Source organism: Balaenoptera physalus, assembly GCF_965194825.1.
Source record: "Balaenoptera physalus genome assembly, chromosome: 4".
Taxonomy (NCBI): domain Eukaryota; kingdom Metazoa; phylum Chordata; class Mammalia; order Artiodactyla; family Balaenopteridae; genus Balaenoptera; species Balaenoptera physalus.
Window position 1 is genome coordinate 25,976,287 of NC_138891.1, and position 12,171 is coordinate 25,988,457.

Consider the following 12,171-nt stretch of genomic DNA (forward strand, 5'->3'; position numbering starts at 1 on the left):
CACAGAATTTCTATTAAAAAACAACCAGTACCAGGGAAACTTTGGGGGTACTGAAGTACTTCAAGGACTTCGAGGAACTAAGAGGATTGCCATGCATGTTGTTTTGTCATCAAGTAGTTTTCTTTCTTTATTTAAAAATGCAATTTATCTACCTCTGCTGATGCAGCAGTCTGTTGGAGGTTTTTCTGGGTGAGGTTTAGCCGACCTCCCACTGTTGTGGGAATGTTTTGACTATATATTGATCTGCGGAGAAGTAGTGAATAAAAAGGGAGGGGGGGTGTGGGTAGTGCACAAATGCATTCTGAGAACAAAAAGAAGTAACAAAGAATAAAGGATAGGTAAGGGCCCTAAGATTGGCTGAATGCTTATTGTGGGCAAGCAACACACTAGTTTTATTCACATCATCTTATTTATTTCATTGATTTATTATCTCACAACAGGCTTCGCACGATTCACCAGCCCTTCCCGCTCTCTTCCCCTCCTCAGTAATAGCATCTCCATTCTTCCTGCTGCCCAGGCAAAAAACTCTGGGAACACTCTTTACTTCTCCCCTCTCTGTACGTCAGCAATGCTGTTGACGGGTCCTTCAAAACCTACCCGGCACGCGATCACCTCTCAACACCTCCGCACTAACACCCTTTTCTAAAGCCACCATCATTTTCTGCCTGGATTACAGCAAGAGCTTCCCAATTGCACCTCCGACCCCGTCTCCCTTGTTGGCCCCCCACAGTCTACCTTCCACCCAGCAGCGCTAGTGAATCTTTTAAGACAATTCAGATCATGTCAGTCCTCTGCTCCCAGCTCTGTAATGGAAACCCATAACAAGCAGGCCCTGTAGGATCTAGTCCTGTTCCCTCCTCCCCTCCCCACAGCTCCCTGACCTCCGCCCTTACCATGCTCCCCCCTTGTCACACACCGTCTTCGTCTTCGCTAAGCAGGTTCCACCACAGGGCCCTTGCATGTCCGGTTCCCACTGTTTGGAAAAGTCTTCTCCAGACATCCACATGGCTCCCTCCTTTCCTTAAGATGTTACATTATCAGACTGGCCTCTGCTATGCACTGTATAAAAATAATCCCTCTCGTCGTTCTCTATTTGCCTACCTTGACCTATTTTTTTAATATTATTTACTGCCACCTAACATTTTATATATTTATAGGTTTATTTTCTGCCTTCCTGCACTGCAGTGGAAAGCTCAGGGAGTGCAGAGTGATTCACTGGCCCCCAGCCATTAGAGCAATGTCAGGCACATGGTAGGCACTCCACATATTTGCTGAATAAATAAATGAACATTCCTATCACCAGGTAACAAGAAACCAAAGTAATTTACTCAAGGTCACCTTGAAAGTGGCAGAGCTAAGATTCAAAATTCCACAGACTCCCTGTACTTTTCTGCCTGTATTAGACCCTCCAGGAATGTTTTAAGGTAACCTTAAGCCATCTAAAAAATATCATTTCTGATGTCCCAGGGAAAGAGTCAGAGATTTGATGATGAAGATTATATACCTGAGTTGGCTGGACATCTCCTTTGAGGATATTTTCTCCAGTAGCTCCACTGGTTTTCCCATTAGAAAACTAATAGGCAAAGTTTCTGCTAATATTTTTTGAGTTTTGTCTACAGATATGTCACACGAGCAGCAAACAATGGAGAGTCTGCCTACATGACCAGAGTCTTGGTGTTGTAATTAAAATAAAACAACAAAGCTGATCTGACCCTTAGTATTAGCATACATAATCATAATTCTATGGCTTGGTAATTAATTAACTCACACAAATTAAAACACACTTTGAAAATGTTTCACCCGAATACATCTATTAGCTATAAAGTTGTCCGCCATCTAAACAGATTCACAGTTGCCAGTTTTCTACCTTACAAAAGTATATTTTAATTGCCACTATATTTTTACATCCCTGTGCCTGCTAGCCCTAGTTGTACCACTGTTATGTGAGGCCCTAGACCACTCTCTTACATGCGCTGGATCTCAGATTCTCAGTTGTAAAAAGGAGGGGGAGGGGGACTAAGTGTTCCTTGTGCCGGTCTGTGATCTAGTGTCTCAGCCCCGAGCCCACCCTCCTGTGCTGCCTCTGTGACCCTGAGGCTGGGGCTCTCCAGACCACATCTTCCTTTGCCTGATGGGCTCTGTCAGCTGCATCTCAGCAATGGTTCTTCACCACAGCTTTGGCAGCTGGTCCCAGCCTTGTTTTCTCTTTTTGTTTTTTGTTGTTTTCCTTCACTTCCAGACCAGCCTCCTGGGATCCCCTCAGAGAAAGCACCAGCAGTCAGGCAGTGTCCTCAGAGGTCTGGGGCCCAGCTCCATGGTTCCTTCTTGGGAGCTTCTAGATTCTCTTCCCTTTGCTCCCCCAGTCCAAGGGGTCACACTTGCTTCTTGCAGTGACGACCTCTGTGCTGCCTCAGTGCCCCTTTTTTACTTTCGCAGCTCTTGCTAACTATAAAAATTTTTTTAAATTGTATTTTTGTGTCTTATTCTCCATTTTTTCTTTCTGTGACTTTCTAGGATTGACATGATTCCATGAAATAATTTTAGGGTCATGGAACAATTATCTATTAAGAATGTTTGAGGAGTTACAAATTTTTTTCTTTATTTTAAAATTATTTTTTAATCCCAGCAACACTGGAATATAAAAGAAATTAGTTAACATGGAATAAATTGATGATATATTTTACTATCAAATAGTTCAAAAATTCTTTCCCCCTCTAAAAATCAAAACACAACAAAACAAACAAATTGCATCCTTTGATCAAAATGTTATAAAATTGGAAATTAACAAAAAGCATAGCTACATAAATGTATCCATTAGAGATTTTTAACTGTATTCTTTTAAATAAAATGGGAGTTGAAGATGAAATCAAATTTGAAATTTTAGCTTATGTAGAGATAAATAACAGTAAGTGTATAGTACATTTCTTATCAAAACCAATGGGATAAAACCAAAGGATTATTCAGAGGAAAGGTTATAGTCTAACATGCATTCTATTAGAAAAAATAAAAGGAAAATAAATGGACAATTTACCTAAAGAATCTAGACAAAAGACATAAAAATGGAACCAAAGACAGTAGAATTAAAAACTTAATAAAGAAAAAGGAAAAAATACAGCCAAAGAGAACATTCCTAATAACCATATGGTTCATGCCTCTCAGGCCTTGGGGTCCCTCAGGTGTCCATCCTCCCCAGGCTGCCGTTCTCTGGCCGTGGCTGCAGGTATGCAATGTGTGATGTTGGCCAAGGGCTTCACCCACCTAAGACTCAGATTTCTCATTTGGATAGGGCCCACCTGTCTCACAGGTCTGTTCTAAGTATAAAGCAATACAATGGATTTTTAAAATGATTTGTAAACTAAACACTAAAAAGTAAATATAAGGTTTTACTATAATTACTAGAAGTAGGTGAAAGGAAGAAGACATGAAAAGAAGGAATGACTCAGAGAAGCTCATTACAGGTCTAAACACAACAGCATTTCCTATTCAACAAGTTGCTGGGGGAAGAAATACAAAACATCTAGCACGTCTCACACATTTTATGTCCTTAATCATTATTTGTTGCCTTCTCCTCCACATCAACTCCTGCAACAAGGAAAAGCAGACGAAAATGTGTGCCTCACTCCTAGAAATCCAAACTTAGACAATTCTCAGTAATACTACAGTTAAGGTATCGGAATTTTGCAAGTTCTATCTATCTACTGAGATATTCAATGAGGAAAGCATGGGTTATGGATATGGGGAATGCAAGGATGAATAAACCCAGTCCTAGACCTCAAGTAGCTTTATGTCTCCTACCAGAGACAACACATACACAGAGATATCTAAAAGCAGGTAGAATGAAGTAGGTGAGAAGAAAATGGGAATTCTGAAGGAGTGATTTCTTTGGGGCTGGGGAAAGTGGGAGAGAGATGGGGAAAGTTTTCCTAAAGGACACAGAGGCATTTAGGTCTTGGAAGATACGAAGAATTTGGAGGTGCAGGGTTGGGGGTAGGGAATTCAATGTGAATGAAGGGCAAAAGCTAGGAAACTATGTGGCATGTCCCAGGAACATGCAGTTTACCTGCACACTTTGGGTTTGAATCTGTTATAGGTTAGGGAATAAATACACGTTGAATTAATTAATTACATTTTTCCAAATACAAAACTTAGAAGAAACATCTAATATGCTCTATGTTTAAAATGATCAAACTAATTATTATAAGTATGAAAGTATTTCTCTTACATGCTGTATTAGTCCTAGTATCCATAAAATAGAACTATGAAACATCTAATATGTTGATCTTCTGCTGGCAAACATTACTGCATTTTCTTTCCTAACTGAGGTAAAATCTGATCATTCTGCTTCCATCTCTTCTGACGAACACAAGCGGTCATTAAATGCAACTACGAGGGTTGCATGTCTAAGGTTTTGGTTTCAAGTTGTATTTATGGGGCCCTGTAGCAATGACAAGTGGAAACAAGTACATACAACCAGATCCACAGCGACGGAGCATGCTCAAGAATATCTGAGAACTAAAATAGAGAAGGAGCTCTGAAAGAAATCAAGAAGTGGCTTAGAGAAAATAACAATAAGAGTTTCTGACTCACGTGTGTGCTCAAAATTGCCTTTCAGTTTGCACAGTGAGCTTTCAGTGGTGGGCAAGATCCCTAAAGAGCTGTCTGCAAGGACTCATTTGTGCAATTTTGAATAAGAACTAGAACCGATACTTTATGACACTAACTAAAAGAGCTGTATGACAAACCACAAAGAGGTACACAGTTAAATTCAAATTATTGGCAAGCAAAGGAGTTTAGAAAACAGCATGAGGAGGTCTGTCATTCTTTGGGAAGAATAATGATTCTGCTGGCAACTAAATTCTTTCCAGAGAGATCAATTTTGAGAGGACAATTAGCTCCTTTTGGTTAACAGAACACCATTGACACTCTTCTCCATGATTCCCACTTCTGGACCTTCTCAGAAAGCATTAGTATTACTAATGCTTGTGTATATACAATATTTAGTAACATTAACCTATGCTTACACACATCACACACAAACCTATGCTTACATGACATCAAGGTTCATTGTGTGGTTGTAAATTATGTTAGAAAAAATGTACTACAATGGGTATCAGGAGACCTGGGATCTATCTGGCATAGTTCGGACACTTAACTAGTTGAATGACTAATGCAATTCAAATTCATTGCCTGGTCCATTGTTTTCTTCTCAAAGAATTAAAGAAGATGGTCTGCATTAGCGTTCTTTAGATTGGGGTATGCAAGAAACCCACTGAAGGGTAGAAGAAAATATAAGAACTTCATAAATTTTTTAGACTTTTTATTTTATATTGGAGTACAGTTGATTAATAATGCGATAGTTTCAGGTTCATAACTTTTAATTAGAACTTTTGTGTATTTTAAGGTAAGTAAGTACCATTGTGGGCAAAAAAATACACTTGTGTGCAGATAAGTGCATGATAAAACTATCTTATTTTATTTTTTTATGATAAGGGTCAAGAAACTGTGGTAAATACTGCTCTAGATGATCTCTAAGCACCTTCCCATCTTAAGTGTCTGTGATCTGAATTGCTGTTTTTACATTTGCTTCAAGGACTGCATATATGGAATTGAAGAATTACATGGGACCCCCACGGCCTCATGTGGACTTCCTGACAACTAGATTACCTTCTCGACCTAGATCCCCTCAAAGGCTGGGTCTATGACCTCCTTCTTTGTATTGCTCCCCATCCCATAACAGTGCCCAGTAGACATCAGACACTCAAGTGCAGGTTTGTCAAAGTAATGAATCTCTATTTCAAGAAATATTTATCTGCTCTAAAAAGAGAATGAAGGAGAAATTATTTTTGATCCTCACATACAAATAGATGTTTATCTGGACTTATTAGTGGCAGAGTCTATTTTCTTCTAACATTTAACTTTTCTTATTCAAGACTATTGTCACGTACGGTCTCTGCTACTAATAACATTATTCAGTAGTTCTTTTCTCATTAAAAGTTGATGAAGACTTCAGATACAGAAGCTGAAAAATAAACATCTGCCACATGGAGCATGATTTTCTTTGACATTAAATGCAGACTTGAGGGGTTTCTAAGACTGGAGAATATTGCGTTTCTGGACAGGAAATATTGATTATATCATCAGAACACAGAAAGAGAGGGAGTGAGAAAGAAAAAAAATGTGTCTTGCTCTCAGGCGGCACTCTGAGGAGTTTTAAGGTTGATGGGTTATTTTTCCATGCCACACTTTTATTTATTTTTGATCTAGTAAAACGAGACGTTTCTGACAGGTTTCCTACCACCACTGCTGAACGTGAACCTGGAACTGAGAAGTCAAAGATTTAACGAAATGGAAAACTCCTTCAGGGAATATGAAGGATTCCAAGTTTGCAAAGAATACAATTACCGTCTAGTTTACTATATTTGGCAATGCTACGGTTGGCAGATGAATGATGAGTCTGTGGGATACAAGAATATCAATATAGAAAACAGCACAAATCTATGTTCTTCTTTCTAGATCCTCCAGTGCAGAGGGTAGGCATGCAATTAAGATTACTTCCTGTCTGTGTTGCAAGGTTTATAAATTTCCATTTAAAACAAAAAATTCCTTTAATAATGTAGTAGTGAGTACTTATGCAAATTAACTTGAGGTCTGGAGGAGAAGAAAAATAACCTTTTGTTTAGATCCCTGGCTTTCCACCTCAAATGTTGGTGTTGTCAGGTTTACTCCTTTTCAGTTTTCATTTCCTTGGAGTCACTGAAAATATGTACACCAATGTCACCTAAATCTCTAGTCAGCGGCCTCATCCCAGATATCCATGTCCAATTGCCCACTGTACCTTTCCATGTAGAAGTTCCACACTTGTATAGAATCCAGAAGACTTTCAAATGAACTAATTTTTGTGTCTCTCTTTCTGCTACATGTATTCACTCACATTCCCCATTTTGGTGAAATGAACCATTGATTCATTTGATATAATTCCCAGTATCCTCGACTCCTCTTTCTCCTTCAACTGTGTTAATCATTCGTGCCAACTGTCTTCTGAAAATTTTCTACACGCCTGTGCAGGACATGAGCAACTTTCTCTTTTCCCTATGGCTGCTGGCACCGTGAGGAGATGTTAAGTAAAGACAGAAAACATTTACAGTGAAGAAAGCAGAGCTAAATTTGTCCACTATTCAAGTTACATGTGCAAGATTGTCTGAATATTGAAACGATGAGCTATTTGGTTCAAGAAAGTGCAGGTGTGAGTTAATGAGTTATTATGCTAGGAGATGTACTCTACACCTGTGTTTATTGAGATGGCATCTTTGCGTGTTTGCCCTTGGTTCAGCAAGCTAGTTAATAAATCCCCTTGGGAATTTTGGGTGTCTATTGCTACAGCTTGAATGCCTAATATTTTGAGCCTCTGGCTCTATTTTTGGCTGGGAAAACACTCAGTGCACCTCATTTGTTGGTGAATTGTTGGCTAATTAAGTTGGATTCATATGGTCCTGTCAATATGAAAGCAAGAACAGTTTGAAGCTGAGATGTCAGCTAATGACATGTATTTAGAAGCTAAAACTGGCCAGATTTGAGTTGAGAAACAATTCAAACTAAGTCCTCCTGGTGATTTGCTTTATTTACTGAGATCTAGAAATATATTTCCCATCCAGTCATGCAATGCATCAGTGGCAAGCCAAATGGAACACATTTATCTCTGAACTAGAAACCTTCTTAAGAGTTTCAGACAAGTATTCGCCAAGGCGAGAGATGATGGAGATGAGAAGTAATGAGCCAACTTACTTACTCAGATCAAGTAAAGTCTCAACGTGTCCAGTAATAGTCATTTCGTTTGGAAATCTTTCCTCGTCTGTTGCCAAAAAGAAAGACATTCCCAGTTTCCCCTTTTCCCGACTACTTATTCTACAAAAGCCTTTCAAGAGCTGACCTGACAGATAAGCAGGACCTGAGCTTTCAGGTGTCAGCTTTTCCTTATCATGACAATGTAATTAGGCCCTTGTCATTTGAGACCAAGGGGGGAACAAGGTTGGGTGATGGGATTGAGGTGAATTGACTGTTTATGTTGTGCTTCATGTTTGTGTGTGCTGAGTTCTTCTCTCGTTCAGACACCTTGGTCAATTCCTTAGTGAATGGGCCAGAGCGACATTTGCTTTTACCCTTCTACGTGCAAAATTTTTTTCTGAGTCTCTTACTCTCTAGAGTCAGACTACAAAGCCCAATAGCATTGCTTAGTACAGTAATCAGGACTTTTTTTTCTTTCAGATTTTTACACATTTGTTTTCTTAGATGGAAACCATTCTAAGCTGAGTAAATAGTGGGCTATACTATTTAACTTTTCGTATGAGAAAGTGAGGGATGCCAACGGCCTCCCTCCTCCTCCTTCACTTCCAGCTGACATAAAATATGCCCCAGGAACCTAAAAATGGAAGCTGCCTTTATTACAACAGTGCCTGGAAGCAGAGAAATCATTAGATGCAGTGTCAATGTTGCCATTAGAAATCTTACTCTTTGGGTGTTTAATGACAGTCCCTGAAAGTTTGCTTCTGGCAAAAACCTGACCCCCAAAGTCTCAGCTGGGAAACAGATTATAAAAATGAATTTTCAAACCACCTGTCCAGCTGTGCTTTTTGGTTATCTTTATAAACTGAAAAGCAGCTTCTATGACAGGATTCAATGCCACCAGAGATTATGCTATAAATAATACTGCTGAATTATTTTCAATATTCAATTTAAAATAATGGCTCAGTAACCTAATGACTTTTAGAAAATAGGCCAAGAAAAATTCTACTTGATCAGAAATTAGGTATGCATGTGTACCAGGTACCTGACAGAGAGAATACCTCGGGTCATGTATTTACTCAAAAGCCACATTTTGTATGTGTGCCATGTCCTTCCACTACAAAATAATAAAATCTTTTTACCTCAGCAGTAAAGAAAACTGAGATACCAATTAATAGGGTGACATTCCTATCCCTCAGCAAGTTAGCAGAAGAACTAGAAATCCGAGACATACCCCTTAGTGGCTGATTTTGTAATTAGGGCAGAAACTTCCATATACATTCTCTTCCTTCTGTGCTCTCCCAGTTTGTGAGGACTCCCTAAAGTCCATTTCTATCTACACACCCTCATCTTCTAGAAAGACTTCTCACTTGCATTTGATATTCTGCCCAGTCTTCGTAAATAAAAGTTTTCTCAGACAGCACTTGTACATTTCCAGCAGGAGAGCATCAGACCTTTGGGTAATAGAAATGCCAACCTTCATTTGCATGTCTAAAAGCCACTTGTTTCCATAAAACTAAGTGCTTCTGTGTGACTATTGAACATTTGCAGGTGCAATTTCCAAGAGACTGAGATGAGGCGGCTGCAAATGTGGCCCTTGAAGTAAAAGGTGATCAAAATAAGTCAAATGATCATCATCAAATTAGTAACAACTAAAAGTGAAAGCAGCAAATGTGGTCATGAGCAAGCCCCGCCCACCACACTGAAGTGTTCATAATGAATCTTATAAGGAGGCGAATCGAAAAAGAATAATGAAGACTGTGCAAACTGTCTTTGTAAGCTTGATTCTTTTTGTTTGTCTATCACTATGCACCTGGCATGAGATGGTCCCAAGCATCCTAGCCTAGAGGCTGTGCTGTCTTTGAGCCTCTCTTCCCTTCTGAATTGTCACCAAGTTATGCAGCTTCTTTTGTTGAAATACCTCATAGATTATTCCTTCCCTTGTACTATTTAGACTTCTTTGTTTGCAAGCAATAAACACTGATTCTGGCAACTGTAATCAGAAAGGAATTTATTGGAGGGAAGCAGCATAAAGGCAGCTCCAGAGATCCGTGGCAGGAATAAATAGAGGGTCCCAATAGGGTTTTGCTGTTGCAAAGTCTGGGTGCCAACAGTTGTATATACTTCTAACTCCCTCCTAAAAGTTCATATCACAGGGAAGGAGTGTCTGGTTGACCTAGCTTCGGATGTCCCTATTCTCTTCGGCTGGGGAGGGTGGAGTACCTTGGTTAAGAAGATGGTATCTGATGGAGGAGGGGTAGGATAATAACATCAGAATGCTATCCTCAGTGAAAGTGAGAACAGGTGCTGGGCAGCCAAAGCCGACATATGCCCACCATATTCTTTTAGATTAGGCTCTTGTTTCCCAAGGTCTCCATGTCTCCATTTTAACTTAAGAGTTAGGGAAATGAAATTGAAGATTAATGTAATTTATGATCTATCCTTTAGTTGATGTATGAATCTGCTCTGAAATATCCTGACCGGTGGACGTAAAGAATCTACAAGGATATTATCAGGCATAAGGCCCTCACTAACTCATAAAACAGTCTGTTATTCAGATATTAGAAATTTTTCCTTTTGTTAAGCTAAAATAATTCATTCCATTGTTCAAAAGATATTGAATGCCTAGCACGCTTCAGCTACACTGCTGGTGTTGATATAGTCCTCACAAACCTGACAGTCTAATATAATTTTGGCCCATCAATCCAAATTCTACACATCAGCTATGGCTCTATATTTCAGAACTGCGGAGAGTAAATCAAATAGCATGGTGAGGTCTAGATGCACATAAACAAACAATAGCCTTCCAGAAACTATAATGGAAGAAGTTTCCATTCATCATAGTACGCCAAAATATAAAATAGCTTAAAAAGTACTTAACAAGAAATTTGTAGGTCTAATGTGAAGACAACTATAAAAATTTACTAAGGGCCATAAAAGATGAGTTGAATAAATGGAGAGACATAACATAGTCCTCTGTGGGAAGACTCAACATTGCAAAAACACCATTCCTCCTCAAATTAATCTAAAAATTTAATACAACCCCAATCATAATCCTAAAGTTATTTTCTGCTTGAAACATAAGAAAGTTATTTTAAGTCGTTCTGGAATATAAATATGTGAGTATAGCAAAGAATCTCTTGAAATTGGGGAAGGGGGATGAGAAATGGATCTATTAGCTATTAAAAGGAACCATGGAGTTGAAATGATGAAAACAGTAAAGACCAAGAGCTCAGTGGAACAACAGAAAGCCCAGAACATATATACACATATATGTACCTACATACATGGACATTATATTGTAAATTCATAGGTTAAGTTTGAAGGGCGTTAGGATGAGTGAAGAACAATCTAGGAAGAAAATCAAATCCCTACTATATCTCGCACCTCATAGCAAGACAAATTCCAGATGGATTCCAATGCAAAAATAAAACCAGACAAGTATTAAAAAAAAGCATACATTATTATTAATAACAGTGGGCTTTATAAGTAGAAATCAATAAAATCTTGGGCTTTCTAAGGAAGAGATAAAATTAACCACATGAAACTTGAAAATGTCTATACCTACCTTTCCCTTACATAAACAAATAAAGCATAACATATTTAAAAGGTAAAGCCATGAATTGGAAAATATTTATAGCCTACACGACAGTCAAAAGGTTAATATGTTTTAATAGAGAAAGAGCTTCTGAAATTTAACGTGACAAAAATAAGCACTTCCATAGGAAAAAAGGACAAAGGTCATAAACAGGTAGTTCACCAAGGGAGAAATACAAATTGCCAATGACATATAATTAAAATGATTTCCTCAGTAAAAATATAATGAATTTATATCAGAATAAGATGGAACTTGATTATCAAATTAGCAGGGGTGAATATGAGTTTGGGTGATGAAGATGTGAATGAATGAGCTCTCCCTTACATCACTGGTGAAGTATAAAGGAATGCAAATTTTCTGGAGGATAACTCAGATAAATTTTTCCAAGACATTAAAATGTTAGCATTCTTGTTAACCCAGGAATTTTATTTTTAGGCAGATATATAAATAGAAGTTCATACATCAAGCTATAAGGATTACCATTGCAATCATATTAACAATGTTTAAAACTATAAACAATCAAAAGGTTGGTATAATAAATTATGGCAAGTTAATATGATATAGTACTAGGCAGCAACTAAAAATAATACTATAGAAGAATATTTAATGCCATGAAAAACATTCACTATAAATTGTTAAGTGAAAAAAAGCAAGTTACTTAAAAATAAAAAGGTAATTACATATATGTATGCATGTATATATTTAATTACATATATGTATTTGCATATAATTAGATCAATCCAGACAAATACTAACAATAGTTATTAATAGGCAGTGAGAATACAGGTAACTCT

At 38.1% G+C, this 12,171-nt stretch overlaps 1 protein-coding gene and 1 long non-coding RNA gene across 23 annotated transcripts in view; one reads left to right on the forward strand and one right to left on the reverse strand.

Annotated features, from left to right (window-relative positions):
- SLC9A9 (solute carrier family 9 member A9) overlaps nucleotides 1–12,171 on the reverse strand; it is a 683,127-nt gene that overhangs the window by 264,503 nt on the left and 406,453 nt on the right. The window lies entirely within an intron of this gene.
- LOC309660550 overlaps nucleotides 1–12,171 on the forward strand; it is a 192,673-nt gene that overhangs the window by 1,413 nt on the left and 179,089 nt on the right. The window contains exons 2-3 of one of the 2 annotated variants that reach the window (XR_014263455.1): nucleotides 5,591–5,768; nucleotides 6,514–6,563. This is a non-coding gene — a long non-coding RNA (uncharacterized lncRNA). Of the gene's footprint in view, nucleotides 1–5,590; nucleotides 6,564–12,171 lie in introns of both variants that reach the window. The other variant, XR_014263454.1, reaches the window with a different exon arrangement.